The sequence below is a fragment of the Humulus lupulus genome, chromosome X (genome assembly GCF_963169125.1).
Source record: "Humulus lupulus chromosome X, drHumLupu1.1, whole genome shotgun sequence".
Taxonomy (NCBI): domain Eukaryota; kingdom Viridiplantae; phylum Streptophyta; class Magnoliopsida; order Rosales; family Cannabaceae; genus Humulus; species Humulus lupulus.
Window position 1 is genome coordinate 57,398,605 of NC_084802.1, and position 27,608 is coordinate 57,426,212.

At 37.2% G+C, this 27,608-nt stretch overlaps 1 long non-coding RNA gene and 1 pseudogene across 1 annotated transcript; one reads left to right on the top strand and one right to left on the bottom strand.

Moving 5' to 3' along the window:
• LOC133805852 (nuclear intron maturase 2, mitochondrial-like) overlaps positions 1-27,608 on the bottom strand; it is a 78,943-nt pseudogene that overhangs the window by 38,915 nt on the left and 12,420 nt on the right.
• Positions 12,328-14,479, top strand: LOC133804850 (uncharacterized). Its single transcript, XR_009878661.1, has 3 exons — positions 12,328-12,396; positions 13,760-13,862; positions 14,105-14,479. It is a non-coding gene; the product is annotated as an uncharacterized LOC133804850 (long non-coding RNA).

Genomic DNA, 27,608 nt, shown 5'->3' on the forward strand with positions numbered 1-27,608 from the left:
GCTAGTTAAATGACATCCTTTACCGTACCCTAACCCAAGCCTTACATTACAAGCTTAATAAAGTCCTTTTGATCGAGGGGATAAGATTAGACTACATTAGTGGAGAGGAGTGCACTAATCCAACTTATGGGGGCAATAGTTAATTTTGAGGATCAAGGAGCAGTTGTTAGAGGAATTCAAGGTGTAGGTGGGAAGCATTTGTACATGCTATTGGCTAGGTGACTTTAGGGAGGTATTATTGATATCCTGAGTACTGAAATTGAGAAAAACAGCATATAAAGTCAAGGCATTAACACTGCATCATTTCATTCCATTCCACTTTTCTGAGAGCAACTTGTTCACTAAGCCATATTGAATTATTTAGATCTCTCTCTCATGTTTTGTGTGCGTGTTTATTTATTTCTATTTTATCATTACCCGAGGACGAGAATTAGGCTAAGTTTGGGGTGTTGATAACTCTAAGATTTAGAGTTATTTTCATATTCTTAAACTTAATTTTCAAACCAAACAAAAGAGTAATGTGTTTGTATTTCGTGTAATTGTGTATAATTTAGTGTGTCTGTGTAGCTAGGGACCTTGTGTTTGCATTGTCATATTTTTGAGTGATTTATGTAGTTTAGTGTATGTGTTAAACAGGAAAGGAAGCTGAAATAAGTGATCGGGGACTTTGGAATCAAAAAGGAAACAACAAGTTTGGAAAATGCATGTTGCTGCTTCAATGTTGTAGCATCACCGTAGCAATTGGCAGAGCCCAGGAAGGAAACGTGAAAAATGCGAGCTGGACTTAATGAGACATAAGTGGCGCTGAGGTGGCAAGAATATTGTACAATTAAGTCAGCTGGGTGGTGTGGCAAAGGACAGGGGGCAAGATTGACTTTGACTTGCTAATTAGGGTAAACCAAGTACCCTAAAGGGGAGGTAGCAGCCGAAATATGGACACACCCATTATCATTCAAGTTTGGCTGCATATTTTTCAGAGAGAAGTACAGAGAAAAAAAAAGAGAAGAAAAAAAGTACCAAGCAGAGGAGAAGAAGGCAGATTCTCTAAAGGAGGACTTGAGCTCATCACTCATCTCTCTCTCTAATCTTCACCTCTCCTTTTGTATTAATTTCCTATCTAGTTTTTCTGCTCATACTCTATGGAACTTTTAAGTTCTAGTTATGTTTTTATAATTTCAGTTATGAACTAAGATTTTGAGGATTTGGGTGGTTATGAACCCTTTGTATGAATTAATATTTTGAATGCATGGTGAAGTTGTTTATGTCATAGTTCAATTGAATGTGATGTAATGTTAATTGAATGTTAATTACTGGCCATATTTAGCATTTATTAAGTTAGATCTAACTTGGAAAAGGGAAGTCTAGCTTAACCCATTCAATTGATGCAAGAAACTTCCTTAGTTTTAGGTGATTTTTAGTAGTGGAATAGGACTATTTTGCTGCCTTGCATAACCTAAAGATTTGGTGCTTGATGGATTGTTTATCGTCTGTTTTAATACAGGAATGTATTGAGGGAGGTTATAAACAATAGATAGTAAGTTTTGGGAAAAACTCATTGGGTTTTACGAAATCTGTTAACTGTGACATAAATTGCTGACCCATTGCTGAGCCATTGCTGTAGCAACTGGAACGAACCGAGGGGAATTAACCACCTAAATCTATTTTTCTCATATCTGAAATCCACCCAGAATTCTTTCATTTTAATCTTTGATTTTTAGTTGAATTAATTTGCTCATTTACATTTATTTTCATAATTAATTACACAACCTTTCTCTTGATTTGGTTACTGTATTATAAACTGTTTTTGGTTGATTTTACATTAATTTAGTTGAAAAGTCCCTGTGGAGACGAACTTTGATACATTATCACTGTATTACTTGTTGTCAATTGTGTATACTTGCGCATATTTTAATCATTAGAAAATTTACAACAAGTTTTTGACCCGCCACCCCGTAACTGTAAAGAGAAGAGAAAAAGTACCAAGCAGAGGAGAAGAAGGCAGATTCTCTAAAGGAGGACTTGAGCTCATCACTCATCTCTATCCAATGTCTCTGTCTCATATTCAGATCCTTCTGTGTGAAGAAGTACTTCAAACTCTTATGGCCTGTATATATCTCACACTTCTCCCCATATAGATAATGAAGCTACACCTTCTGTGAGAATACCATAGCTTCCAACTCTAAATCATGAGTAGGGTATCGTTGCTCATATTCCTTTAACTGCTGTGAAGCATAAGCAATCACCTTCCCAGCCTGCATCAACACACACCCTAATCCTTGTCTTGAAGCATCATAGTAAACCACGAACTTCTCCTGATCTGAAGGAAGAGTAAGCATTGGTGCAGTAATCAATCATCGCTTCAACTCCTGAAAGTTGTTCTCACATCTGTCAGACCAAACAAACTTCAAATTCATGCATGTCAATTCAATCAAAGGCGTTGCAACCCTAGAGAACCCTTCAACAAAACGTCGATAGTACCATTCCAACCCTAGGAAACTTCTAATCTCTGATGCACTCCTTATCCTTGGCCAATCTCTCACCGCCTCTATCTTGGTCGGATCTACCATAATCTTGTCCTTACTAATAATATGACCAAGAAACATCACCTGAGGTAACCAAAACTCACACTTCTTGAACTTGGCATATAACTTGTGTTCCCTCAGCCTCTGTAATACCAAATGAAGATGATGCTCGTGTTCTGTCTCTGATTGCGAGTAGATCAGTATGTCCTCAATGAACACGATCACAAACTTGTCCAAATAATTCTTGAACACCCTGTTCCTAGATCCATAAATGTTGTTGGGGCATTGGTTAGTCCAAAAGTTATAACCAAAAACTCATAATGCCCATTCCTTGTGCGAAAGGTTATCTTCAGAATATTTTCCTCCTTGATCCTCAGCTGGTGATAACTAGATCAAAGATCAATAACAAGTCATCAATCATAGGTAGCAGATATTGATTCTTGATAGTTAGCTTGTTCAATTCCATGTAGTCAATACATATCCTCAACGTCTCATCCTTCTTCTTAACAAATAACACTGACGCACCCCACGATGAGAAGTTGGGTCTGATAAACCCAAAGTTAAGTAACTCTTGCAACTAAACCTTGAATTCTTTCAATTTTGCCGGTGTCATTCTTTACGGTGCCTTGGATACCAGTTCTGCCCTTGGTGCTAATTCAATAACAAAATCAATCTCTCGAGGTGGTGGATATCTTGGTAAGTCTTCTAGGAACACATCTAGAAATTCACAAACCAACCTGGTCTCCTTTGGTGCAAACGGTACAGCCTTGGTGGTATCCACCACACTAGATAGTTCTCTAGTCCTCAACGCCAAAATAATAGGAACATGAAGCCTGTTCACAACACCCACAAACAGGAACGAGTCCTCTCCTTCAGGCTCAAAAGTCATCATCCTCCTTTTACAATCTATGGTCACCCTATACTTTGCTATCCAATCCATGCCCAATATCTTCTCAAACTCTTCCATGGCTGACTCGATCAGGTCAACTGATAATTCTCTGCTATCTACCTCTATTGCTAATGATATGACCCATGTCCTAGAAACTACCATTTTCCCAGTAGACAACAAAGTCCAAAACCCCGCAACATACACATCACAGGGTCTACTAAGTCTGTCTATCACCCTACTGGATACAAAAGAATGCGTAGCACTAGAATCAATCAATGTTGTATAAGGAGAACCAATTCTAAATATGACCTGTAACTACCGAGGAACTAGCCTCAGCCTCTGTCTGAGTCAACATAAAGACTCGAACTGGAACCAGACATGCACCCTTCCTTGGTTCCTCTTTCTTCAGCTGTGGGTAGTCTTTCTTGAGATGTCCCACCACTCGACATGGAAAACATGCCTTAACACGACATTCTCTCAGATGATGTCACCCGCACCGAGCACACTTTGGATAACTATTCCAGCTCTTACTTCTGCCTTAACGACCATTCTGAGTACCCCAAAGTCTCTTCTCTGAACTTGGGGTACTAGCTGTATCCATAGTCTTCCTTTTCTATTCACTAGAGCCTCTGCCCCAACTAGACCCAGCAAATGGAGGTACCACCCTCTGAGCATCGCGCCTTGTGGCTCTTTCCCTCCACATCTCTTCTTCTACACCCTCAACAGTTGGGCTTCCTCTACTGCCTGAGCATATGTAGAAATCCCAGGTACTAAAGCGATTCTAACACCCTGGGCTATCTTGAAATTCAGTCCTTGCACAAATCGCTCTTTCCGAGCCACATCAGTCGTCACCAAGTCAAAAGCGAACATGACCAACCAATCGAATTCCATGGCGTACACTATCACTGTCATATTACCTTGAGCCAGATTCACAAATTCATTCATCTTTGCAGTTTGAACTGCATCATTGTAATACTTCTCATTAAACAAATGTCTGAATTTATCCCTTCCCATCGTAGCGACGTTCCGTGTCTGGGATACCTCCTCCCACCAAGTCTAAGCATTATCCTGTAACATATATGTGGCACAGGCCACCCTGTCATTACCTTCCGCCCTCATAGAGTCAAGGATGGAGATGATCATGCTCATCCACTACTCTACCCTAAGTGGATTTGGGCCTCCCTCAAAGGTTGGATGATACTATTTCTGGAATCTCTCATACAACGATTCCCATCTATACTTTACCTCTGGCTATGCTAGAACTGGTGCCACTATCGGTGGCACGAATGGGGTAGTGTTCCCTGACAGAACCTGCTGCCTCAACCATCTGATCTCTTGCCCTTGCCTCTTTAGTCTCGCTTGCATATCTGCACATATCTGCTGCCAATTCTGAAGGATAGGTGGAAGGTTCTGGCCCTGGTAATCATCTTTAGCCTCGATATTAGTGTCATCTAGTCTGATTGATTTCCTTGGATGCATAACTTCTAAGTACATCTCAAATCAATGACTCGACTTGTCAGGCATGATAATAGTATCCAGAAACCATCCCACGGTCAAAACCAAACAAACACGACATTCACATGCAACAATATCGCTAATAATCATATCCATGGCATTCACATAGCAATCAAGAAAGCCCTGCTCTAATAGTATGTATATATCATACTCTCTACTCTAGCATGCAAATAAGACATATAGCTCACTTAAGCAGTTAAACATGTATTCAACACATTAGTTAGCGAACCATGAGTCGAGCATGTCTTTAGCAGTGAGCGTACATGTTGAGTCGATCTTCAGGAACCATAAAGCCATGGAAGCTCTGATACCAAGTTGTAACACCCTACTAATCTAGGACCGTTAGACTATGTGTTTAAAATAGTGCTTGACTCGTTAAGCGAGTCATTTAGACTCAAAAGTGTAATTAGAATTACACTTAGGTTCAGGCGTTAAAAAAATTTGGTCTAAAAGAATTAAACTCTTCATTTAAAACCTTAAACATTTACATGAGATCCCACAAAAGGTTTTAAAATGTATAATTACATCCAAAGATACAAAATAGTCGGCATAAGCGACAAAGTTGAACTTATAACCTAAGTCCCTTAAAATAACTCAACCGTGGTGGCCGAGCTGGCATAACATGCATGCACCGCTCCAAAACCCTCCAACTCATGGCTAGTCGACTTTCTCCTTGCCCTTAATAGCACCACCCGTGAGCCAAGGCTCAGCAAGAAAAGTTCCACAAGACATACATAATAACCACAACATGAACATACAACAATTCATATAAATAACAATTCGCATAACTCATAAGTCATAGCCACATATATTCAATAATCATATTAGCATTCAATATCAACTGTACCAAGTAATTCACATCACCAACACCATATGTACACTCGATGTCTAGTAGAGTGTGTCTCCCGACACTAAGATTATGATAATAACCGCATACTCATTGAGCAAAGTGTGTCTCCCGACACTAAGCTTATGGTAATAACTACATACTTACAATCAAATAAATTACTAACAAGCATAACAAACAAAGTATGAAATAAGGGTGCACAACCCTAGCTCATTTCAATTTATACAGTCATAACTATTTCTAGATACGATACGGCCGATGCCACTCTATGTGGAAATTCTAAATTTTCTTTCTTCTATTATAATAATAACGGCAAAGCAACCCAAATGCGATCCCGTTCGAGCGTCTTTAGCCAAGCCTAAACACAATCGATCGAAACTAATTAATACCAAGCATAGTTTATACTTCCCGAATCCAAAATATTCACAACTAAACTTTTATTATGCTCTATAACTATAGAGGTTTTCATAAGCTTTCCAACCATATAAAGAACATCCAAATCCGACACCGTGGTCAAAAGTTATGATCTAAACACAGAACCTGAAAATCATGATCTAAAACAGGGTTGGTGCCTCGGCGCCTAAAAGAGATCCATTTTGAGTCATGATGTCACAGCAGTCAGATAGAAAACTCTGCTATCGAGGAAATGCATCCGTGTCGTGGCTCTCACCCATAGGCGTTGCAGCGCCACTGCGAAAAACTTAGAAACGCAGAAACCTGCGTTTTCCAAAAATCCAAACCGACTCAAAACTCGATTCCATCCAGATTTTAAACTAATTTCAACATCAAATCATTAACATAACCCATATATCACTTCAAGGAACCAACAAACATATCATAAACACCTTAAAACCACAATTTGCAAGTTTGAGTTTCAAACTCAAACTTTTACCTTAAAGTCTGAAAATCAACACTTAAATCCATGATTCTAATCCAATTTCGTGCCTTAAATAAACTTCTAAATAGATTCTATACTCAATCCACCCATCCATATGTTCTAAACTCTTCAAGCTTTAAATCACAAAATCCCACCAAAACAAAAAAATTCTAAAGCCACGAAGAACACTAAGAACACTTAAAGTACAAAAGAAGAACATCAACAGGAACTTACCTTTGAGATGGAATTCAAATTCCTATGCCCAAAATCAATTTCTAACAGATGCCATTCTTCACTTGAAATGTAATGGCCCAAATTTCCTAATAAGGTTTAGGACCTTGATTAGGAAGCCGGGGGGGGGGGGGGGGGGGGCATAATTGATTTATTATGTTATTAAATGGTTATATGCATGTTTAGGTGTATTAAATATGCATGTGAATCTATTTCTGAGTAATTGGGTGTTTTTCATATTTTGGCCATTTCGGGCATATTTGGCATATATGTGATATGTGTGTGGTGTTTTATTATTATTTGGTTATGCTAGGGTTACTCAGCACAAGACGATCCTAGGAGATAATTTAGTGGGAAAGTCACAACGAGATTTATTCTTGACTCGGTGTGAGTCAAGGGGTATTTAGAGCATTACCGGGTTATTGGGTAATGGAAATGAATGTTTGGTGATAAATTGGGAGTTAGTAAGATCAGGGGGAAATTCTGGAGGTTTTGACTATTTTGTCCCCGGGGGTGTTTTCGGGACCCCGAGTGTTAGGATTTGGTTGAGGCTACTTAAGCTTGAAGTAACCTTTTAAAAGAATAAAAAGAATGTTTTGTACGTTCTCTCTCCCTCTAAGTTTACTTTTCGTCTCCCGATCGTATTTTTGAAGGTAACTTGAGTTCTAGGACTCGGATTCAAGTGAGGATTGAGGCATAATGATCCTAGGGAACATTAAAAGCTTATTAGCCAGAGGATTTAGTTGGGAAACAACTCAATCTGAGGTAATTCAAGTTTTAAGTTCTAAGTTTTTTAATGTTTTTAAGCTTGAATTGGATTTTGTGTTTTGATGAGTTTTTAATTGATTTGAGACTTGGGTTTTAGTTCGTGGGGATGTTTGGGAACTTTGATTTTGGGATTTGGAGATGTTTGGATAGGTTTTTGGAAAGTTTTAAAAGTGGAAAAATGGGGTTTTGAGGCTGGTCCAAGGTTGGGCCGCGGCCTTGTTCTAGGGCGCCGCGGCCCTAGCTTGATGAAGGTGGAGGAGGCTCTGCCAGGGGGGCGGTCTGCGACATGTTCCATGGAGGGTTGCGGCCCTTAAGGGAAAAAAAATGCTAGATTTGTGTTTTTGTGATGGGAACTTAACTCTAGTCAAGTTCACAACGGGTTGAACACTGGTCGTGTTTCATTGACCTAAGAGTCAGAAATGGCATAGCGTCCTGAACGCAGGGTTGATTGAAGATTAGATCTAATCGATATCAACGTTGAATGACTCATATGGGATATTAATGTTGGACCAACCTGAAGGTCGATGAAAATTATAAGCGCTTGGCTAGTCTAGGACTAGTTACTCAGAGCCAGGGCCTAAGGCCTAGGTGACTACTTGTCACATGGCTAGGGAACAGTGTTCCATAGTTATGACTCTAGGGTCATGAGGAAGGTTATGTTGGTGACTAATCATCATGCACCTATCCTGTTTAAGCTAGTGAAATGATCACTTATTTTTAAAGGGAATGGAACCCACCGTAGTGACTTGTACCACTGTCACTCTTTTATTAAAGGCTATTAGCCCGGTATGGTTACCGAAACCACCGGTGTTAAATCATTTATCTTATTAAGATTGACTTGATATTCATCCACTCAGGAGGGCAGGATTTCTTATCCTGGATACCCATCATTACGTGGATTTGTTGCCTGTTTGACTAGGGCTATATCTGCTAGGCGTGTGCCTTATGATTTGATGACATGTTATTACTGTTCATGAGGATATTGAGTTTTCTTGCTGGGCTTCGGCTCATGGGTGCTATGTGGTGTAGGTAAAGGCAAAAGAAAGCTGGACCATCCTTGAGTTGGAGAGCTTGGGTGGCGATGTGTACATATGCGGCTGCTCGACAACCACGACCGAGGTTTGAAGAGGAACTAGGGTTTAACCCTGTTTTGCCGCTTAGATCGGTTAGTTGTAAATATTTTCTTGTAATAGACCTCTAAATTATATTTTTGGGATCCCAATGTATATAATAAACGTTATAATAAAACGTTATATCTTAACCAAAAATTTTAATCCCTAAACCACTAATCATACTTAGTTACACGATTTTGGCCAAATGACTCGATTAGCGAGTTTAACAGTCCCTGGAGTTAGGGCGTTACAACTTGGTATCAGAGCGAGCCAAGGTTTATGGTTCCTGAAGACAAGTTGGGCATGTACACTCGTCACTGAAGATAGCTTCACTCAGGGAATGGTAACTATTTTTGTAGTTATGTGCTTAACTGCTTAAATAGAATGTAAATGCTTTACCTGCACATTGTATTAGGGAGCATGAGATTCTGATAGAGATTGGCTCTTGACTATATGATTATATGCTCCATGAATATATATGGATGTGATTATATGATTACCTGCTCTATGAACATATATAATTGTGATATTTGCATGTCGGAGTTGAAGGCATGGTGTGAATGTTAGAAGAGCAGGGATTATAATTGATGTATGAATGTCGTGGGCATGTTTTTAGCACTGCAAGTGGTTAATGAATGTGGTGTGGTAAGATGTATCTCGTGGGGGAAAGCTCTTGATATGCTTATCATATTTAATGGGTCAAGTTATTGATTGCAGATTCAATTAGCAAGCATATAGTCAAGGCAGATAATGAGGCCCGGTGGTGGTTATACAGAGGCTGGGAGTTACAGCCAGGGTATTAGTTCTTCATCTGCTCCTATGAATTTTCAGCAGATGTTCACAGATTTGCAATCAAGATTGCAAAGGCATGAAGAAGAGATTAGGTGTTTGAAGCAACAACAGAATCTGTTGGGGAGCACCTCTTCCTTTGTTGTGCCAAGAGTGGCACCAGCCTTGGCTCAGCCTAGGGTTGAGAATAGATGGGAATTTCTTTGTGGGAGATTCCAGGAGTATTACCCTCCAGTATTTGAGGGAGGCCTTGATCCATTTAGAGGTGAACAATGGATGGGCATGATCAGTTTCATTCTTGACAGTATGGGGCTGATGGGTCACGATAGGGTGATCTGTGCTACATTTGTACTGCAGGATGATGCCCGGATGTGGTGGGAGGTAGTATCCCAGACACGATACATAGCTGTGATGGACTGGAAAGAATTCAGACAGCTGTTTAATGAGAAGTATTATTGTGATGTAGCCAAGACCACTAAGATGAATGAGTTTCTGAGTCTCGCTCAGGGAAAGGCAGCAGTAACTGAGTATGTTAGTAGATTTGATGGGTTGGCCAAGTTTGCTTTTGACATGGTACACACAGATGTAGCTCGGAAGGAAAGGTTTATTCAGGGGCTGAATCCTAGGATAGTTCAGGGCATTAGGATTGCCCCAATGCATGAAGTTTCTACCTATGCTCAGGTGGTAGGAAAGGCTCTTGCTGTTGAGAGCGCAAGACATCAGATTGGGCAGCAGAGTGCTAGAGAGCACGGAGCTCAGATAGTGGTACCTCCACTTATTGGAGCAAGTAAAAAGGAAAGCCGGAAGACATATCCAATATGCACTCGGTGCAAAAGGCATCATCTAGGAGAATGTTGAGCAGGGGCATGTTTCTCATGTAATATGTTTGGACATCGTAAGAAGGATTGCCCAATGTAGAGGAAGGATGAGGAAAAGGGGATGGACAGCTCGATCCCAGCTCGAGTGTTCATTCCAATGCAGTCGGAATATGAGACTGAGACTAGTTCCTCAGGGGTGACAGGTCAGTTTTCTAGTTTTGAGTTTTGAGTTATGCTGACTGGTTTTGGTGCCATGCTATTTCTTTATTGTTGCATATAGAGAAGCATAGAGTTGTTATGCAGATCACATGATTATGTTATGATGGGAAGGCAATACTGTACCGGTAATTTAAGAGATGAATTGGATTGTGATAAAAAAAAAGAAGAAGAAAGGACTCATTAGTTGATATGATAAAGGTGGTTATGACTGGCTTTGGTATGATCTGGGATATGGATTGGTTAGCCAAGTGTCGGGAAATTTTAAATGGTAAGGAAAGTACAGTAACTCTTGGGCTTGAGAGTGGAAAGCCTTGTGATAGTTGGCACTGTGCATGGTTCTGTATGCTTAGGGTAACTGTATTGAGAGCTAGAGTTTTATTGCAGGGAGGTGCATAGAACTCTTAGCTAGTGTGGTGGATACCATTTAGATTGTGCCAGTGGAGTCAGGACAGACTGGATTAGTCTGTGAGTTCTAGATGTGTTTCCAAGAAGTTTTCCAGAGTTTCTTTTATATGGAGAGATAGTATGGTGATTGGATTGGTGTCAGGAATGGAAACAAATTTTAGGGCACTGCTTTGAATGGCTCAATGGAGTTGTAAAAATTAAAGGTTCAGCTAGTGAGTAAGATGGTATTCTCTAAGGTGGAGATCAGGGAGAAGGATATGTAAAAGACTGTTTTATATCAGATAAGGGCATTGGGAGTGCTGAGTTATGATTTAGGGAAATTGGTTAACATTGAGTTGACTTGGTGAATCAGAAAAACATAGCATTCAAAGGATTATTTGAATGGGATTTGTGATCGTCTTGGACAATGATTTGTGGTATTTTCTCAGCAGAAATTTGCCAAGGTTAGGGAACGCCTTAGGGGCAGGAATGTCCTTGGGTGGTAAGGATATTACAGGTGCCTTGGGAAATAGTTCTGAGTCTTCTTACAGATCAGAACTAGTTAGTGGGTTGTTATGACATCTCAATGACAGAGAAAAGTAATTGCCTAAGCAATATGTTGGTTAAAGCATCTGACCATAACTAGAGTAGAGTTTCTGGGTGGCCAGGTGGCCAGTGTTATGTTTGAGATTATTATCTCAGAGAAGATCAAAAGGAAAACAACTAAGTGAACCACAGATAAGAAAGATTGAGTGGAAAGTCTTAGCTGGATTAGCTAAGATTTGTACACCTTTAGGCATGAATTTATTATTGTATAACACTACAACAATATTGAGTATATATTACATTAAAGAATAGCATATATTTAGAAGTGCTATTATTAAGTGGGGGATTAAAAAACACGGAACTGAATAGTGGGGATTAAAAACACGCGGTCTGTTTTTGGCGCCATATGACTAAAAACTCAGGCGGCAAAATGAATTTCTGCCAAATTCCCTTTCTCTCAGCCTTTCTCTAAGTTACCCTTTCTCTCAGCCTCCATCTCTCACTCACGAAGCCCTCTCCGCCCTCTCGGCCCTCACGAAGACTCACTGCCCTCAACTCATCTCTGCCTCACCGCCCTCACGAAGTCTCTTCGCCCTCAACTCATCTCTGCCTCACCGCCCTCACGAAGTCTCTCCGCCCTCAACTCAGCTCTGCCTCACGAAGACTCGCTCCAGAGTCGAGCTCTTTCTCTGCCTCACGAAGTCACGCTCCAGAGTGGAGCTTCTCTGCCTCACGCCCACGTAACTTTACAGTAAGAGAAGGTACTGATTTCCCATGGATCCTTAGTATCGATAATGATTTGTTCTTCTTCTTGTGTGAAGGAGCCTTTCTTAATCTTAATAAACCCTTCTCTGGTTCTCATCACTGGTGATCTCACAGGTTTCTCTCTCAATCTATCTTCCTTTATTTTTATTGAACTTTTATGTTTTGGCTGATATAGCTTCGTGGGTTATTGAATTATTTGGTAGTCTGATATGGGTTTCTTCTATATTTGTAATATTTGCTTCATGTCTGAGATTAGTATCGTGGACTTTTATAAATATGTAACGCTTAAGGAATTAGATTCTTCTTATGCATGACTGTATCTGGTGAAAATTTCACTTTTTAAAAAGCATAACACAAATTTCTTGTCTTGTTTGGGCAGAGACTAACCTTTCTAAAGAAGTTACCCATTCTTTTTTTAATTAATGGCATTGTTGTGTGTGTTTCTTTTCGGAGAAATTTGTGCTTTTTATATGCTGTCAACTGATATAAGTTTTGATGATATGCATAGTCAGATTTGAGAGTTGAGAGTCGTGTTGTACTTATAAGAGTTTAAGTTATTTTGCTATGTTCTCACTGGTTGATAGAGTACTGTTGCATGCTCCCCCTTATCCGTATAGAAATCATAAGCAGTTTGCTTTATATCAATATACTCAGTATAAATTAGATTATGATTCCCACTAGCCTGCGTTAAGCCATCTACAGACATGATTTGTCAAATCGAACACTGTCTAACTTCTTGTTGTTATCTCCACTAGATGGAAAGAGCAGGGATTTTTTAACAATGAAGCAAAATGAGGTGGTTTGGTCTCAAATAGTTTATCCATCTTAATCTACAGCTCTTCCCACACCTTTGTAATCCTACACTCTAGTACTCATTCTATTCATTTATATTTACAAATTATTGAAATATATATATACATATTTAAAATATTATACATCTCACAATATAAGAAAAGATGATGTAAACTTTAAAATCACTAATTTTTACAGATAGAGCAAAAGAAACAGAACCTGCAAGCTTTGGGACAGAGCTCCAACTGCCATGGCCATGAGTGGTGATATGTGTAAGGAGCTTGTCATCTTCTTCAGGTGACCAAAGGCCTCTCTTGACTTTCTGCTTGTTGCAGCAACGATGGCCCATATCCACAACTATATATTATTTACTTTCCCAAATAGTTAGAAAGCTTATCAATAATGATGATCAATACTAGCTAATCACTTGAACATTTTTCACAAGGAAAAATCATTCCAACTAACCTCTCACAACTCTCTCTCTCTCAATAATTTTTACATTCAATCATCTTATTGATATCCATATATACACCGGGGGGCTCCTTAACCATATTTTCAATCACTTTAACCAACATATTGACTTCAAAAATGTTCTGCGATAGTCAATGGGGGGCTCCTTTTTGTGTCAATTCATATGTAATCTGTAATCATTTCTATTTATTATTGGCTTCTGGACTTGTTACAGGTTTCTGAGAAGAGATGGTACTGGCTTAAAGTTTTTGCTTTAGCTACAATCAGAGATTGGGATGCTCTAGAAAAGTTCTCAAAAGAAAAGAGACCACCCATTGGTAATTTTTCTTACTATTTTAATATTTTTCAAGTCTCTTTTGCATGTAAGCTGTGCCGCTTACTTCTGTCTGTGAGTTCTTCATAGTGGAAGCATAAATAAAATGTAAACAAAGATTAAAAAAAAATTGTGAAAGGAGGGATATCTTTGGGGTTCGCTACTTATTTTCAGGGAGCCCTCTAGGTATAAATACTGTTGTTTCTTGACCATTTCATGAGAAAAGTTCCCTTTGGAATCAAATAGGTTTTAGGCCATTCGTTGAAGCATGCATTGAAGCAGATGAGAAGGGAGAGGCCTTAAAATATATCCCCAAACTTGCTGATCCTCGAGAGAAAGCAGAGGTAAGACCGAAGCCTACACAATATGGATTCCATAAACGTCGCCTCTGCTAACTGGTGTTTAATTACTTCATTCTACTGTTGTATTGTATGAACTAACTTGTGACCATTTTTCTTTTGTAGTGATACCTAGAGAAATTTTTGAAGTCAATGTGTTGGTTAAAGTGATTGAAAATTTCAGGAAATAGTGTATAGCTTTATGTTTTTTCGCATTGTAGGAATGATAAGTATATGTATATATATATAAAAATAAAAGTAGATGAAAAGAGCCACTGTAAAGCAAAAACTCAAAAAATAAATAAATAAAGGACATTATGTACTGGGTTAGTTCTCACAATACAGCCTTTATTACAGTGTTCTAATAGTTTGCATATTTAGTGTTTAAGCACCTCTGAATACTTAATGTTAGTTTTTTCTCTCCTTTATATTGTTTTCAATAAATTCTTTTTTGCTTTGGTCAATATATTGATTGAAATGGTATAAAATCAGAGAAGTTGTTAGGCGGATTATAAGTCTGTTTTCATTTCACATCTTATGACAATTTTTTTTGTCAAATATCTACATTTCATATTATTCTATAACAATTTTAAACACTAATACTTTCAAATTTGAAGCATTAGGACTTTCTCTGAGGTTTTACAAGAACTGAGTTTTCTATATTTAAAGGTATTTTTTTTAAACTAATTCATAAATTTATATAATTTGTTTATTCTATATTTTTATTTATCTCCATCATGTATGCTTATGTGAATGGTAAATAATACTTTTTTTTTAACCTTTTTATTTTACATGCTCTTCCATATGTAATTCATATGCTTATTATTTGTTTGATATAGTCAATTTGTTTACTATGTATAATTTGTTGACTTAGCTACCAACATCCGAAAGATCATAGAATGAGTGATCACAGAGACAGTGGTACAAAGAAAAAAGATGCTTGTTGCATTCAGTGATAGGTGTTGAGTATATGTGAAATCTGTAACTCTATTGGGTTTACAAATTTCATCTACAGAAACCAAAATATGTAAAATAATTATAACATTGAAATTTATAAGATGGTTTAGTTTTCTTTGTTCAAAAAAAAAAAAAAAACAGAATAAGAGCTGAACTAAAGGAGGTTATTATCATAAACTTTCTGCTAAGGAGCATCGATTTATAATTCAGTTTGCTGCAACAGCTTGAAGTTTTAGCTGGTCTGCTAGCTTCTCAGTTTTTCTGTTGTTTTGGCTAGTTTGGTGAGGCTTGTTGTTATTAGCCTCTGTAGTTAGTGTTCTGGTTTGTAGTATTACTGGTGTTTGGTTGTTTTGGAGTGGTTGTAGCTTAGCCTCTTGTTGCTGTTTTACTGATGTATTGATTGTACTGTTGGTTTGATTAATGAAGTTATCCTTTCTTCTTGATCAAAAAAAAAAAAAGGAGGTTATTATATTTTTTAATCAATGATCATTTGAGTATGTAAATAATATCTATGTCTTTGTTCATGTAATTTTTCAGATATTTAATGTCTTTAGCCTAAATTAATTGAGAAAGTATATTAGATGTTCTTTTTATACACTTCAATTTAATTATCATCCATCAAAGTTCTCTGCCATCTGTAAATAAAAGTTTGCAAGGATAATTTTGGACAAATATTTGAAAATTTCTGCTCACTGCCCTTCTTGATGCTTCGTTTCTTATTTGAAATTTATGGAAATCTCATGTCTTTCAGGAAAGTTTAAGCCTGTGATCAAGAAGGCCATGGTGGAGCTTCAAGGTAATATCTTAGAAGTAGACTATTTACTTTGGTATATGGATTAGGTCATTTGCACAAGTTATGTCAATTATTGCTTCCTTAGTTGCGGTGCGAATGATAGGTCTGTCTATTAGGTTTGCTTAGCTCCTCAAATTTCTCAATAAAAATATTATAATTATAATAATAACAATATGTATATACCACCATTTATAAACTTAGAAAAACAATATCTAGACTCTACTAGTAAATATTATATCTAGACTTTATCAATATAGCTAATTAACGAGAATAATATTCTAAATACAGTCTCTACCCTAACTCAGTAAAAAGCATGAAATAAGGAGTTCATATAAGTATAACACCAAAGACACCACCTTAAGTGAGTATAAGTATTGAAAACTTTTTTTTGAAATCTAGACACAACTGTTATTAACAGTTGAGAACCATAAGAAACACAATCCCCACAGCAAGGTGAAAATAAACATGAGCTAAAACAGATAATATGTACATTTTTCCATCTTGCTTTTTCGAGTCCTTATTTACACATTTCAAATTTTCCATATTGATTTCCATCAGAACAATCCAAATGTGTTCTCCCCGCTATAAGTCATGTAAAGAAAGGCTTATATGGGAATAAAATTGGTCTCAAGAGTCAAGACAGTCCATGGTGGTAAAGCAACTGTATATGAACCTATCATTTTTAATATCTATTTCCATTGAACCATTGATAATGAACCAATATCACTCTTCTTCATGTAATTTTGCTTTCATTTTAGTGGCTTCATTGGATTTCAAATTGGAGGGAACTTTATTTGCAGCAGTTTGCAAGAGGTGTGTTTTCTTTTATTTTTGTTAAAATACTTTGCAAATATTAGAGGAGTTTGAATATCTTAGATATTCATCCATAGTGAAGTAGGTTATGAGATTATTATTATTGTGTGCTGCGGTGAGATAAGGAAGAAAACTTGTGTGTTGTTTGAATATTTTGAATTGATAATGATTGATGGTTGATTAATAAATATGGCTGGAATGTTTTCTGATTTTCTGTTAGTTATTTGATGTATATCTAATAAACTTCAAAAGATTAGTATCCCTTTTGTATACACCTATAAAAGATTAGAGGATCAATATTATTACCCTATATTAATTATCTATTTTCTTAAATCTCTATAAACATGAAAGATTTAATGTAATATGCTTCATAAGATGTAATGTAATAACCAATATTCACGAGTTCATGAGTAGGTGACAAGCCAATATGAAACAATGATTATTCAACTCAAATAAAGCTACTACTAAGGAAAACATAGGATTGATTGAGTTCCATACGTCTATATCTCTTAAGGATGACCCCAGCTTGTCAGCCAGAGCAGAAAGATGCTCTTTCGCGTCCTGAAAAATGTAGTCACAATTCAGCATCAAGGTTAGAGATAAGAAAACTATAAAAAAGCAACATGAACAAGATCTAAAAATTAAAATGATCTTCAGCACATTCAAAGGTAGGCCAAGGGTAGCATGAAAGGTAAAATGTTGTGAAGATGTGTTTTTTTTTTATAAGAAACAGAGATGAATTGAAATATATATATATTTATATAATATTAATCATCTTAGCTACATCCTAAGAGCCACATTAAACTACTGCAAACTATAGCAACCCAAAGTGTAAGAATAGTAGAGAATATTCTCAAATTGTTCACTAGTTACTTGAAAAATGTACATTAAACAAATGGCCTCAAGGTACTCCTAACTTCACCTAAAATTTTCCTTGTTGGTGACCTTTTTCTGATGTTTCAAGAATGCCTAAAGAGAAGCCGAAGACACTTTTTCTTATATAGGAAACAAAATTCCACATGACCAAAAAAGGAAAAGAAATCAGTGAGGGAAAACAGATAGTTGAACAATCCATTCATTCAACTAAAAACAATCAAAATCAGGAAAGATGTAGAACATAGTAACCACTGCTATTGGCCAGAAAGATGCTTTTCAATGTAAGACACACGACTATAAATGACCATACCAAACCTCTTCAATATAAACTGGAGGACTATAAATGACTCTGATGTAAACACCCAAATAAGTAGAATAGCAAAATAGAAAGAAAATAAGAATTCATATGGTTCCCAAAAAAAATGACAGAAACAAAAAAGCTCCATTTCAGGGTTAAACGAGACAGTTGAGGGTAGCTATTGGTCTAAATAACATAAACATACCCATGAGACAGTTGAGGGTGGCTATTGGTCTAAATAACATGAACATGTGCCCAAAAGCAGTAGCTCAAACAGTAAGGCATGTAGTTTGCTCCCGCAAGGTTTAAGGTTTGAGTCCCTCATAGGTACCTAAGGTCCTACATAGCAATTGCTATAATTTTATAGTCCTCAAATTTGTAAGGTTAGGTAATGAGCCTAGTTTAGAAAGAAAAAAAAAATACCATAAACATGTTTAGTAAATGCTGAAGAAAGTACCAACCATCACTAATGAATCGTCCTTATTCTTCTTTATTAAACAAAATAAGGCTTGAAAGAATCAATTGCTGGTCACTATGGCTTGATAGAGAAATTATGACGGAATGGAAAATTGGTCGAGCATTTGGGATACAGTCAAAATATAGGGAAGAATATGTGATTTTCATCTTATAAAAGAAAATAATGGTTTGAAGTTGTCATACATGTATCTTATAGAAAAGACACCAAAAATTAAAAGAAAGTCGATAGACATTATGGAAACCCCACAATGAAATCTTATTGGTTTTCCAGTTGCCTAAGCAACTCCAATTGTTTGTTTTCACAAGAAACAAGAATAGCAAAACTACATTGAACAACACAATGAAATTACAATTTAGTCCCTTAGCATCAAACTAACCTTCATCTCTTCCATCTTGAGAACCACTATCAGAACCATAACCCATGTTGTGAAGACCCGCTTTCTGTGACAACCTAAACAAGAACACAAGGCATAAGTAAAGACCCTTCTCACATATATATATATTCTCTTAGTCACTAAGTAGACTAAGTGCTGGCACTAAGAATATTCTCTTAGTCAACATATGTCTTTTATTTATTTATTTTTTGCTGGCAGTGGCTACTAAAACAGTCGTATGTAATGTAAAAATTCTACATTTTTATAGAGTGGAAAAATTAAATATAAAATAATGAGGATAAAAGTGGCAAAAATGGACCAAGAGATGCTTATCCGCTCTTTTACTATTAGTATGACACTTTGAATTTTTATTTCTTTGATGCCAAGAATGACTGTTTATTTCTTTCTTTTTGACTTTTATTATAAGTTTTTTTTTGTGATAATTGATAATATGTTTTTATATATGATTTTTGTAACTGATCAAAATTCGTACTAATTATAGAAACGGTTGATCAGAAACTAGTCAAAGAGTTTGCCAAGTACAAGATATGTCACCTCCATCTACAAAAGGAAAGAGGCCAAAACACATACCTACAGGAAAATTAGTTAAACTCCTCAATGAAAAGAGGAAGAGCTATAGAATAAATTTGGAAATAGAAGGTTGTTGAAGAGAGATATGGAGCAAGTGCACAAAGGATGATGAATTGAAGGATGGAGCAAGTTTCACGCATGGTTTACTTTTGTGTATCTTGTAATGTTTCTATTTTTCATTTTTGAAGTAAAAATTGTTCAAGATTATAAAACTTTATTATGTTATGCTTTCAAACTTAAGTTAGAACTAAGTTCTCATGAAGTAGACACATTCATGGTTTGAATTAGTTATTGTTTAATGTAATACTTATGGTTTATCAATCTATTGAGAATTACATTTTATGATTAATTTTGAATTTTTTTTATCAAAATACAATAATGAAAATCTTTTAATTAAAAAAAAAACCATATAAGTATACTTATCAAAATAAAATTTAAAATTTTATTACTATATGTTATGATTTAAAAACATATTATAAGCGTAAAAAATCGTTATGGTTTATATAATATAACAAACTAAAAATGTTATCAAAATAATCAAATGTAACAGTTGAAAAGTGTTATGAAAAAAGTACAAGATTAAACTTCAAATTTATAACCAAAAACTCTATCTAAATGTTATTATTTGAATATTATAGCACCTAAAAATTTGTTATTGAATAGTTTAAGATAACACCGAACATAACATTCAAAAACTGTTATAGACAAGACTGGACTTTTAATAACAGGGGCTATGTTAGCATTTTCAGAAGTGCTATCAATAGTCCCGGTTAGCAATTTTTAAGTGTTATGAATACTGTTTTTTTTTTTCTTGTAGTGTAAGGATCGGATTTGGAATCCGATGTACACTGGGATTAATTGGGAAATTCTGGATGAATCTCATGCTATTCTTTTATTCTCTTCATTCAGGCATCATGGAAATGTAACAGGATATGAAAGCTTCATAGTGATGGCCTGAGATGGAGAGGGATGTAATGGGATGTGTGGTAAAGTTCTTAGCATGTTAGCAGGTCAGATCAAAGGGTAAGAAATCGGTGAGGCCATTGTAGCCTTTGAGTACTTTATAATGGAAATAAGAAGACATCGCGATGGGTTTCGTGGTGGGATTGCCCAGGTTAGTGGGCCAGTATGAGTTGGCATTGAGTCATTATGGACCAGTGTTTTAAGTGAGTTCACTTTTATCAGTAAGGATGAGTAAATAGTACAATTGATCAGTATTCAAATCTCTTTGTGAGAGGGATAGAGCACATTCATGATACTTAAGGTCTATCTTATTAGATGAAGATTCTATTGCGACTTCCAGGTTTTGGAAGGGTTAAGAAGGCGATGAGTATATGGATGGAATTCAGTAAAGTTTATTACTCTCAAACTAATGGTAAATCAGAGAGAGAGGGTTATCCAATTATTATTTGAAGAACATCTTATAAGATGAATGAGTTAATATATATTTTGATCCTGAGGTGGTTCAGGGGACTATTAAGATTATTAGAAGTTAGAGCTTGGATGCTCACTTCTCAGAGTAAATGGAAAAGTTTTGTTGAATTGAAAAGTAGGAACATAGAGTTCCAGGTAGAAGATTGTATCTTCCTAGAAGTATCACCGTGGAAAGGGATGATGAGTTAAGGGCAAGTTGAGCCCCAGAGTAGGAGAACAATTTGAGTCCTAAATAGGACTGGTTAGGTTGATTTTGGTTCGACCTTATCTTTGGCACTGTCAGGTATATACAGTGTATTTTGTATTTCCATGCTGAGGACATGGGTTGAAAGAAACTCATGAGTTAAGTTATGAGAATCGGGGGATTGAGGCTAAGTTATCATATAAAGAATAGCCAGTCCAAATATGAGACAGAAAGAATAAGGTTCTGAGGAACAAAGTTATACCTTGGGTTAAGGTATGTTACAGAAACAGTGAGGTCGAAGGAATGACCTGGGAAATGGGGATCAGTTGTGTGGAATTGATATTCCGGCAGTTCAGATAAATTTCGAGGACGAAATTTCTGTAAGGACGGGATAGTTGTAATGCCCAAAATTTCCTAATAAGTTTTAGGACCTTGATTAGGAGGCCGGGAGGGCCATAATTAATTTATTATGTTATTAAATGGTTATATGTATGTTTAGGTGTATTAAATATGCAAGTGAATCAATTTCTGAGTAATTGGGTGATTTTCATATTTTGGCCATTTTGGGCATATTTGGCATATATGTGATATGTGTGGTGTTTTATTATTATTTGGTTATGCCAGGGTTACTCAGTACAAGACGATCCTAGGAGATAAGTTAGTGGGAAAGACACAACGAGATTTATTCTTGACTCGGTGTGAGTCAAGGGGTATTTAGAGCATTACCGGGTTATTGGGTAATGGGAATGAATATTTGGTGATAAATTGGGAGTTAGTAAGATCAGGGGGAAATTTTGGAGGTTTTGACTATTTTGTCCTCGGGGGTGTTTTCGGGACCCCGAGTGTTAGGATTTGGTTGAGGCTACTTAAGCTTGAAGTAACCTTTTAAACGAATAAAAAGAATGTTATGTACGTTCTCTCTCCCTCTAAGTTTACTTTTCATCTCCCGATCGAATTTTTGAAGGTAACTTGAGTTCTAGGACTCGGATTCAAGTGAGGATCGAGGCATAACGATCCTAGGGAACATTAGAAGCTTATTAGCCAGAGGATTTAGTTGGGAAACAACTCAATCCGAGGTAATTCAAGTTTTAAGTTCTAAGTTTTTTAATGTTTTTAAGCTTGAATTGGATTTTGTGTTTTGATGAGTTTTTAATTGATTTGAGACTTGGGTTTTATGGGTTTTGGATCATGGGGATGTTTGGGAACTTTGATTTTGAGATTTGGAGATGTTTGGATAGGTTTTTGGAAGGTTTTAGAAGTGGAAAAATAGGGTTTTTAGGCTAGTGCGAGGTTGGGCCGCGGCCTTGTTCTAGGGTGTCGTGGCCCTAGCTTGATGAAGGTGGAGGAGGCTCTGCCAGGGGGGCAGGCCGCGACATGGTCCATGGAGGGCTGCGACCCTTAAGGGAAAAAAAATGCCAGATTTGTGTTTTTGTGATGGGAACTTAACTCTAAGGGCCTGGGATCGATCCTACTACCTTGTTGAGTGGGATTCGATGTCCTGGAGGCTTGGGTTGGGTTTGGAAGTATTTATTTACTCATTTTGATGAGATTTTATATCATGGTTGTGACCAGGTTATCACTAGGGGCTTGGAATTAGGATCGTGCTTGTGGCTCATTTATTGGTAACTTGTGCTTGGACCAAAGGTAAGAAAACTGCACCCTGTGTATATGTGACATGCATGGTTATTCTTGATGCATGTTGGATGTTTAAATGTAATGTACGAGAAACATGTGATTAGACATGCTTTGTATACAAAGTATGATATTGTTCAGAGCATGAGCCTCTGTGTTTATGCATGATCCTAGTTGTGCTAGTAATTATTGAGTAAGCATGTTGAATGTCGTGTATTCGGTTATTTGACATATGATATATGTTTGGTGGCATTGCTTACTTGTGTATGGCACTGACTTATTACTCAGAATCGGCAATGGTGTCAGATCCATCTGTGAAGGTGTGACTTACTAGTCAAGTTCACAACGGGTTGAACACTGGTTGCGTTTCACTGACCTAAGAGTCAGAAACGGCATAGCGTCCTGAACGCAGGGCCGATTGAAGATTAGATCTAATCGATATCAGCGTTGAATAACTCATATGGGATATTAATGTTGGACCGACTTGAAGGTCGATGAAAATTATAAGCGCTTGGCTAGTCTAGGACTAGTTACTCAGAGCCAGGGCCTAAGGCCTAGGTGACTACTTGTCACATGGCTAGGGAACAGTGTTCCATAGTTATGAATCTAGGGTCATGAGGAAGGTTATGTTGGTGACTAATCATCATGCACCTATCTTGTTTAAGCTAGTGAAAGGATCACTTATTTATAAAGGGAATGGAACCCACCTTAGTGACTTATACCACTGTCACTCTTTTATTCAAGGCTATCAGCCCGGTATGGTTACCAGAACCACTGGTGTTAAATCATTTATCTGATTGAGATTGACTTGATAGTCATCCACTCAGGAGGGCAGGATTTCTTATCCTGGATACCCATTATTACGTGGATTTGTTGCCTGTTTAACTAGGGCTATATCTGCTAGACGTGTGCCTTATGATTTAATGACATGTTATTACTGTTCATGAGGATATTGAGTTTTCTTGCTGGGCTTCGGCTCACGGATGCTATGTGGTGCAGGTAAAGGCAAAAGAAATCTGGACCATCCTTGAGTTGGAGAGCTTAGGTGGCGATGTGTACATATGCGGCTGCTCGACTACCACGACCGAGGTTTGAAGAGGAACTAGGGTTTAACCATGTTTTGCTGCTTAGATCGGCTGGTTGTAAATATTTTCTTGTAATAGATCTCTAAATTATATTTTGGGATTCCAATGTATATAATAAACGTTCTAATGAAACGTTATATCTTAAACAAATTTTTAATCCCTAAACCGCTAATCATACTTAGTTACACGATTTTGGCCAAATGACTCGATTAGCGAATTTAACACTATTTACAAGGCACACCGTAACGGTCCGTGGAGTTAGGGCATTACATGAAAGGTTCAACTCCACAAAATTCCTCAAAAAATCATGGATTTGATCTCTTGGAGTGAACCTTAGTGTATGAACAAGTAATAGACTAGAAGCGAGAGAGATAGAGATGTCTTGTACATAAGGAGCAGCTGAATTCCATCACTTAACCAATTCTTTATTAACAAGGTCAAATGACCCAATTCCCCTTGCCAACCAAATGCCCCTAAACCAAACCCAAGGGCATTTTAGTCATTTTCCTAAACTTCCATTAAACCTCAAATTACACATCTAATTCCCAAGTTAAACACACTAGTCTTCCAAACACAATTATTTTCCCCACTTAATTTCATTTACCAATAAGTTCCAAAATATTAAAAATTCCCAAAATATCCCTAGGCTCGACCCGAACCGGGCATTTATCCCTATTGTGACTTTTCCGCTAAACCGCTCGAACAGATCCACTCATGCTGAAAATCACAAATATATCCACATAATAATGTGGTCTCATGCACATAGCACATAAAAATCATAAATATACCCTCAACGGGTCAAAATTACGAAAATGTCCATTTCTAACAAAGGTTGGTCTTTAAACACATTTAATACACATAGTCATCCATACTCAACCATATAATCATATAAATCAATTAATTAACATAATTATCCCAAGTGCCCTCCTGGCATGCTAATTAAAGCACCAATCATATTAAGAGTTTCGAGACACTCGAGGAATGCTCCTTAGGGGGAGGTGACTTGGTAACTTAGGGAAACACCATGGCCACCAGCAGAAAGGTTCTTAAGCTATTACTCCCTTGTTTTATTAAGGCCATTTATTATTAAAATGATGTTTAACCATACTTGTTCGTGCATACTTCCTTATTGTCTATGTGTTGCTTGTTTGCTTCCATCGTTGGGCATTGCATGCTACTTGCCTTTGTTGTATGCCTATGTGTTGTGTGGACGTACCCATGGTATGACTTGCTTTGTTCTTGCTCATATTTTGTTATTGCTTATAACATGTATGAGACGTGTTCATGGCTAACCAATGAGTTTGCTTGCTCGCAAGAGTGAGTTTTATGCTGACTTGCTAGCTTGGAGTGCCAGCAAGAGCACCACATTTTCTCTACTTGGAGAGCCAAGTAGTCGGCCCATGACATTTGGCTTTAGTTTTGGTTTTAAGTAGTTTTCAGACTTTCTTCTAAAGTTTTTATTTAAGTCATGTATTTTCACTATTTTAACTTTGTTTATAAGTGCGTAAAATGTTGTTTTGATATTTAAACATTAGGTACCCAAACTTTGCATGTTTATAAATGGGTAAATACCATGTTGGACACTGTGTTTTGCAAAAGTTACCAATCAGACCCTTTGTTTTGTTAAATGATAATTCAGACCATGTGTTTTACAAAATTAAACAAAATAATACCTTATACCCAATTTCGATCAAAAAAATTTCAAATATAATCTTTGATTCTTAGCTCATCGATCACTTTCCTTGCTTCTCTAAACCCATCGCATCACTAACGACCTGAAAATTGATCTTATAATTGAAATTTTCTTGACCAAAATTAGGTATAAGGTACTCTTTTGTTCCATTTTGCAAAACGCAAGGTCCGGATTGTCATTTAACAAAACACAGGGGACGATCGGTAACTTTTGCAAAACACAGGCTCCAAAATAGTATTTACCCTTTATAGAGAGTAATGTTTTATGTCGAAGTTATATAGAAAGTATTCAATGTTTTTTTTATAAATATATTCTTCTAAAAATGGTAATTTACTTAAATAATGATATATTTAGTAAATTATCTCGCCTAGAATATTGAGGTGTTACAGTACCAATTGTGTGCACCTTAGCTAAGGAAGGAAGTTTGTATTTTGTTGCATAAAGCTTTGCAAGTTGACCCTTAAAGATGTAATAGCAAAAGTTCACCACTTTTTTCCTGTTATCAACATATCTATACCACTTAACCATTGTGGACAAAAACTTGTTCATTTGTTCATTGATGAGAGCTTGGGTAGCATGAAACATTCGAAAACATGGTTGTGGATCTAAATCTGGATCCCTATCGCCCTTCATAAAGTTTAGTTTCCTAAACTGCTTGATGCATTGTTTCAAGCTAGTTATAACAGATGAAAGGGTTCCCACACTCTTTTCACTGATATTCTTACCCCAGTAGTATTATGACATAGAGTTGGATAAATGACCCTCTGACATAAAACATGGTAAAGAAACAATATACCCTTTGTTATGTGTTCTATTGGAAGGCTCTCATTGTCAAGGTTCAATATATATTTGTGATCGCAAAACTCAGTCATTTCCTTTCTCAACATTGCATCATCCACCCTTTGTCTTCTAATACCAACCAATATGTGACCACCATATCGTATACAGTCCATCTAACGAGTCTTATCCGGTCCACTTATGGGAACTAATTCTGGCCTAGATGTGTTTCCCTATTCAACTTCTCCTTCAGGGATATACCATATGACATCACTCTTCGAAGGTCGATAAAAGTATTTAATTCTCCCTTCCATCCATCTATCTATTTTATCCAAGCAAACATTAGCCAAGAGAGGATTGAGGATCACACAATGTGTAACGCCCTGGATAGCAAAGACCGCTACACTGTGTTTACAAAGATGCAGGACTTGCTAATCAAGTCATTTAGATAAAATGTGATACTAAAACCACTAATTAACTAGGGTTAAAAGGATTTGGTCTCAAAAGTATACATTCTATATAACAAAACATTTTATACGTGGGATCCCAAAAAGGAACAGCGTTCGAAAGTCAGTTTACAAAATTGACAAGGTTTAGACAACCATTAGCCATACTAAGGCAAAACAAACATTTCTGGTTTCCCTGTTCCTGTTTCCCCCTCAACCGTGGCGGCTGAGCAGCTGGTCATGTACATTCAGCTTGCAGAGCTCTCCAAGTCAAGGCTGATCGAGTTTTCCCTTGCCTTTACCTGCACCACGTAGCACCCGTGAGCCAAGGCCCAGCAAGAAAACATAATATGTATCATAAACAACAATAACAGATGAATAACCCATTAAGCATGATCAAACACACATATTAACCACATAGCACGTATGCAGAAACAGATGCAACTAAACGTTAATAACAATCAAGTCACATGATAATTAGGGCCGACAACTTAGGCTGCATCTTCTGTTTAAGCCCACTGACTCCAGCCCGCTTAAACCGAGCTCAGTGCATAATAAGCTGTCCTCGGCTACCAGTGGTCGAGCCGCGCCCTGTGCGCTAGAGTAACATTGGGCACTCTTAGGCCGTGGATTACTATTTACATGGCATAATACCATCCTTTCAAAGTACACACATATTAGGGAAGCCTTAGTCCCATTACAAATACACAACCGGGTGTAGTTTCTTACCTTTAATTTCCACGTTCACTGTCTACAAGTGACGTCTCTCGAGCACGATCCGCTTCCCGAGCCCTAGCTTAACACCTAGTCACAACCAAGGTAGTGGATTCCATTAATATTCAAATGAAGGTTTCCGGGTGCAATGCTAGCTTCCGGGACATTGAATTCCACTAAACACGGTGGTGGAATCGATCCCGAGCACCCTAGGTTAGGTTCCCGTGCTTAAAATCCCCAAAAGATCAAAGATGCACCTAAGGGCTAC